At 43.6% G+C, this 6151-nt stretch overlaps 1 pseudogene; it reads right to left on the reverse strand.

Annotated features, from left to right (window-relative positions):
• Positions 1–3841: 3841 nt before the first annotated feature.
• On the reverse strand, positions 3842–6117 carry LOC142870011 (peptidyl-prolyl cis-trans isomerase NIMA-interacting 4 pseudogene; annotated as a pseudogene).
• Between the last annotated feature and the right edge of the window lie 34 nt (positions 6118–6151).

A 6151-nucleotide genomic window follows, 5' to 3' on the forward strand; every position in this document is an offset into this window, starting at 1 on the left:
CAGGGAATATACCGTATTTATTCCTGTCTCTCAAATGCCCGTAACAGAACTTGGTCTACAGAAGGCACTCTAAAAGTTTCATTATTTTACACAGCCCTGCAAATAATCTTTATTGGACATAAAATGTATTTCTTGATATGTCTTACAATTTCCAATTATTGTTACATTCAGCTTTTTAAAAGCAACATCATCCCTATGTTACTAAAGCTTAAAAATAATGAAAAGCTTTAAAATAACCCACATCCATTGACCGGGATTCAGGGTCTGTTCTGAATCAGATGAGCACTATGTGACACAGCTGCGACACCACGTGCTCTTCGTTTGTCCTTATGCTCAGGATGGACAGTCTCATTTAAATCAAGAATGACATCAGGGCAGAGTTCAGAAGACTCCTGTCCTTTTTAGTGTAAAGAAACAGTGATGCATCAAAGAGGCTTATTAAGTCCTGGGAGAATAAAGCAGAACACAAAGATTAGTAAAACTTACACTTTTTGATTCAAATTAAATTTTTATCTTTATAAATAAATTGATTATAGTCTCCATTGAGACTTAAAGGAAACAAACCCCATACAACTTGGGACAAATCTGAAAATAATTTTCCCCCATCGATTTTGCTGTTTTCTTTAGTTTTCCAGCTGCCTTTGGGGGATACCTAGAATTCTAGAAGAAATATGCAAAATAACTTGGTTACTAATGACATGTAGGGTGGATGGTTTTTTCTTTCCGCCTACACGGCCACGTAGGTGCTGTGCTGCATGAGTGACATGCCATAGAAATGTTCGAGAACACTTCCCAGCCTTAACCACACGGCTGCTTCTTCATCTGTGAGCGGCGTGTTCTGTGTTGAAACACGCTCAGGTTAAAGACCAGTGGGCTTGCATTCCTGGCACGAAATTCCAGGATGGCATAAATATTTGAAGCTGCCACCTTTGTAGATACCACCGCCAGGTTGGAAAAAGACTGGAAGTAAAGTTTTAACTCCTCTCACCACAGGTTCAGGCTATAAATAGAGGAGAACTAAGTGATGCTTTTTCCTCGGCACAGGCACTGACAACAGTCGCAAAGAGAACGCCAGGTAACCTTGGGGACGGAGGAGCCGTAAATCGCTACAGCAGAGTCTCGCACTAATTTCAGTAAAGGAGAACGGAGATGAGGAAAATAGCCATACTTTTCCAGTGAGGCTGATTTGTATCTATACCGTTCAAATCATGTGACAAAACATAGCATCTAAGAAACAACTCATTTCCCAGTTATGAACTTGGACACTGTCTCTCGAAAATAAAATAAAATTTTAAAACAACAACAACAAAAAATAAAGTCAATGTTATTATCTAGCAGTATCTGCTTAATTGAAATCAGAGAAGTCTGAATAATTAATTCTCTGCCAGTTGGCAACAATTACATAAATTTGTGTCAGACTCCCATTACACTAGTAGTGAACAAATGGATTCACAGAACCACTTTTTATTGAGTGACTAATATTTCAATTTGGTCCATCATAAGCAACTGGCAACAGTTCCAAGAGTGCCAAAGGTTTTTATGCACTGGTTTGGTGTGAAGCTGTTTTGACTGCATCACTGTTTTACTTACTGACCTGTAGCAGAGATTGCTAGTCGTCTCCAAACATATTAGTCAAGACAGGCTGGGTTATGTTGAGTGACGAGTCAACTTTAAATCAATTTCAATGCTTTGACACATTTCTTGTTGCATGTGGATGGCAGAGGCTCGGTTCCACATGGCTCCCAGGGACCGAGGTCAAGGGAGGCTCCAGAGCCTTGTGTTCACATCATCTGGAACCTGTGGTGTTCTTGGCTGCTGGGGCAGGGCAGAGCTACTGGGGACTGTAGTTTTTTCACATGTCACTTCCCCTCATAGCCAACTGGCTAGAACTAGTCATGTGGTCTCACTAGTTCAGTCTTCTGGTGCCCAGAGGGAGAACCAGATCTTGGGAAACACACAAGTATCTATCATACCCTGTATCTAGTCTTCCCTTCTTCTATAGCAATGGAACTACTGTTAGCTGACACATGGCTTCCCCTCCTCTCAAAAGATTACATTTCTAACTCTAAGTGTCTCAGCTTTGACCACAGGATGCTAGGTAAGGTGAGGTCACAACTTGCTGGAAGTGTCCTGAAGGAGAGGAGGGTACCCTTTTTCTCTTTCTCCATCCTTCCTGCTGGCTGGTAGGTAGACATATGGCTCCAGCAGCTCCCTTGCATTTGAAAGTGACCTTGGGCATGGAAGCCAAGCATGAAGAACAGCTACCTGGGAGAAACCTTGGCTTTTGACCTCTTGGGGAGCCATACCAGCTCTCAATTATCCCCGGACTTCCTATTTATAGGAGAGAAATAAATTTCCTATCTTGTTTTAGCCACAATTACTTTTTGTTCTATTACTTACAGCTGAATTTGATCCTTACTCAGATGGGGCCCCAGTGCAAAGTCTGTTATGACTTCTGTTTTCAGTAATATCCCTCTTCTCCTTCCATGTTCAGAATCAACCAATAGACATAAAAGTCTGAGACAGAGGTCAAAACCCCCCTGCTGTTTCCAATAAAGCTGACTATGTGGCCTTAGATTGGTGGACCAAAGGGCTTGTTAACACTTCACTCCCGACTTGGACAGGTTACCTGCCATTGCAACTGACATAACTTGGGCGTTGCCACCTCAACACTACTGACACTTTGGACTGGATAACTGTTGTGTGGGTTCCTCTTGTGATCATGTTTAGCAGCCTCCCCGTCCTTTATCCCTAGATGCTAGTAGCACTCCCGTCATAATGAGCAAACTTGTCTCCAGACATTGCCAAATGTCCCCTGGAGAACAAAATTTCCCCCAGTTGAGAACAATTGGCATAACTGAACAGCAGAGCCCCCTCTTGGGAGTGTATTTCCGTAGCAGGAAATTTCCAAAGAGAGGAAACCCAGGAGGGACTGAGCCTTTAGTGTCTAGTTCCTTTTTCCAAACTCAGAGATGCCACCCCCTTTTCAAGAGGTGAATGAGGGAGAGGCCAAGTGTGTTACTCTCATCAATGTTTCTCTACACAGGAACCACAGTTCTTGTGAAAATGCTCCTCTTTTGTTACAGTGAGTCATTTTTCTTACAGCCTATAATTTCACAAACATTAGCTAAAAATGTGAATGACTGGTTGGGTCCAACTACTTTCACCGGAAGTGAAGAATGGGCGCTAGAAAGCCTCAATGAGCAAGATTTAAGCCATTGGTATAAAGCTACATTTTCTTTAACACTAGCGGGCCACTGCGTTAAGTCCATTTGTTTATCTTCAGAGTCACCGTGGGTGTTTGGAGAGAGTACATTGTTTGTGAGTGTGGGTGCGTGTGTGCACGCACACGCATGTGCTCACACCTCCTGAGGCCAAGACCTATGAACCCTTCAGCTCCCTCAAGAGCAGGAGGATTGGCCAGGCGCGGTGGCTCATGCCTGTAATCCTAGCACTCCGGGAGGCCGAGGCAGGTGGATACTCAAGGTCAGGAGTTCTAAACCAGTCCGAGCAAGAGCGAGACCCCGTCTCTACTAAAAATAGAAAGAAACTAATTGGCCAACTAAAAATATATATAGAAAAAATTAGCCGGGCATGGTGTCATATGCCTGTAGTCCCAGCTACTTGGGAGACTGAGGCAATAGGATCGCTGAGCCCAGCAGTTTGAGGTTGCTGTGAGCAAGGCCACAGCACTCTAGCCTGGGCAACAAAGTGAGACTCTGTCTCAAAAAAAAATATAAAATAAAATAAAAATAAAGAGGAGGAGGATTGCCCCATAATTACCAGCCCTTGGATAGAATAAGCTAGTGTAACAGTTCTCAAACTTTCTGGTCTCAGGATCTTTTTTTTTTTTTCAGTCTTTCATATGATTTATTTTCTCCCTTCAACCATAATAATATGATATCCAAACTTTGTCTTCACTGGTGGATCTGTAAACACAGGCTTATCCATCCCACTTACAGGCAAGGCAATGCTGCTTCTTGAAAGGGTCCCACCATGGACCCTCTGGCATCCAACCCAAGTCGCCCCCTTGCCTGGCTTTATCTTCACTATCTTGTGCAGCCGCTTCACTGAATCTCATTCCAGACTTTAACTTTTCCATGGCGTCCATGATTTTGCCGTGTTTTTCACAAAGAATGTGTCTGACCTTTAATGCATCGCCACCACCTTTGGGACCCCGAGCCTTCTTGTCAGAACTGTCGCTCCCAGAGGCTGCTCCCTCTTTCCCCCCTTTTCCAGAACCACTTTTTCCTTTGGGCAGCATCTTCTAAACTTGCTGTTGAACTTTTTCCTCAGGATCTCTTTAAACTCTAAAAAATTGAAGACCCCAAAAAGCTTTTGTTCACATGTATTCCATCAACTGACAATTAAAGTACTGCAAATTAAAACAGAATATTTTATATTTATTCATTAAAAACAATAAACATATTACATGTTAATATATTTCAATGAAAAATAACTACATTTTCTAAGACAAAAACAATTAGCAAGGAAGGGCATTACTATGCATTTTCACAAATCTCTTTAATACGTCTGGTGGAATAGAAGACACATGAATTTTCGCTGTCTGCTTCTGCATTCATTCTGTTGTGATATGTTCTTTTTGTTTAAACATGTGAAGAAAAATCCAGCCTCAATTGGCACATGAAAGGTTTAAGTAGCCTTTCCATATCCCGGAGGACATCTTTCCCTGATATGACATCAAAACTTGACAAGTGGTAGTTTCTTTTAGTTGCAGCCCTCTGCTCCGGGGAATCTCGCCTTGGAGACTTCTGGTCTGGGGCCTCCCCTCTGGCCACAAGGATGCCCATTGCCCAGGCTGCACTGCCACTTTTCCTCACTTCTCCCATTGTCACTTCACATCTTGTTTCCCTTTCTTCCTTCCCTCTCCTGTCACCTGTTTTTCTGCTCCTTTCTCTACCTTCTCGCAGCAGATTTCTTGCTGCGGAGCCACCACCTACTGTCCTCCAAAGGCCAGGCTGAAAGCCCCAAACATCACCCCTTTCCCACCCAACTACGGTGGCAAAGAGGCCTAAATCCAACAAGGTGCCAGGTCCACCTTCAGTGGTCAGAGAAGCCACAGGAACAGAAGATAAAGCCAGAAGGCACTGCCTTCATCCTCAGCTGGCACCTGGCTTGGCTGGGCAGGGCTGCTGGAGGGCGGGCCAAACCCATCGCTAATGGAATTCAAGAGCCAATTCTGAAACAAACGTAGTACAATGAATTGCTTTTATTCTAATTTTCATTTTTAATTGTTAAGTAATCAAGTGGCAGATTCCTGAGATTTTGAGACACAACTTAACACTCACGTACGAAAGAGAAAGCCTCTCTCACTCATTAACTTTGGGCATCCAACTCCATGCTAGCGTCCCTGGGGCCAAAAGGTGTCCAAAGGGAGGGACAGAAGGGTCATAATTCTCTCAGGTTTAAAGGCGCTCTCTGGACAACAGCACAAAAGTGTTCATCTTTTGCTGAGTCGAGGGACAATTAGATGTGCTGTAAATTTTCACAAAATGCAAAATTTGCAGAATATTTTTTCAGTGCAAATCAGTCTGTTTTGTGTTTTTGAAAAGTCAGAGTTTTTTTTTTTTTTTAAAATTCTTGGGAGTTGTCTTGAATGTAGTCAGGTCACTTTTCTTATCAACCAACAAAGACTGCTGGAGCACTACACAAATACGGGAGACACATACATGTTAGATATGGTCCCTACACTTGGACAGCAGGTAATGCCAGCTGGGAAAACTCAGCAGCAACTGAAGAGGATACATGATGGCCTCCAAGTGCCACGTACAGATGGTATGCGGGATGGGAGTTAGGTGGAAGGAAGGTGTGAGCCAGATGCAGAATGTGAAACACAGAGAAAAGGAAGACAATTCCAGGAAGGAGGATAAGAGCAAAGGCTGAAAGTTGGGAAAGTGCAATGTGCATTTCAGGCACAGTGAGAAGACCAGTCTGGTTTGGGCTGAAGGCCCACAAGGCAAGTAACAAGATCAGACCCAAGAACAAGGCTGAGGCTGGCCTGCAGGCCTTCCACAGCAAGAGACCGGACCCCGGCCTGCAGGACACGTGGGACCGCGCATGGTTTCTGAAGGAAAGCAGCAGAGGTGAACGTCAGCAGTAGCGTATGTATGGAGATACGTATGGAGAGATG

This window comes from Microcebus murinus, chromosome 3 (genome assembly GCF_040939455.1).
Source record: "Microcebus murinus isolate Inina chromosome 3, M.murinus_Inina_mat1.0, whole genome shotgun sequence".
Taxonomy (NCBI): Eukaryota; Metazoa; Chordata; class Mammalia; order Primates; family Cheirogaleidae; genus Microcebus; species Microcebus murinus.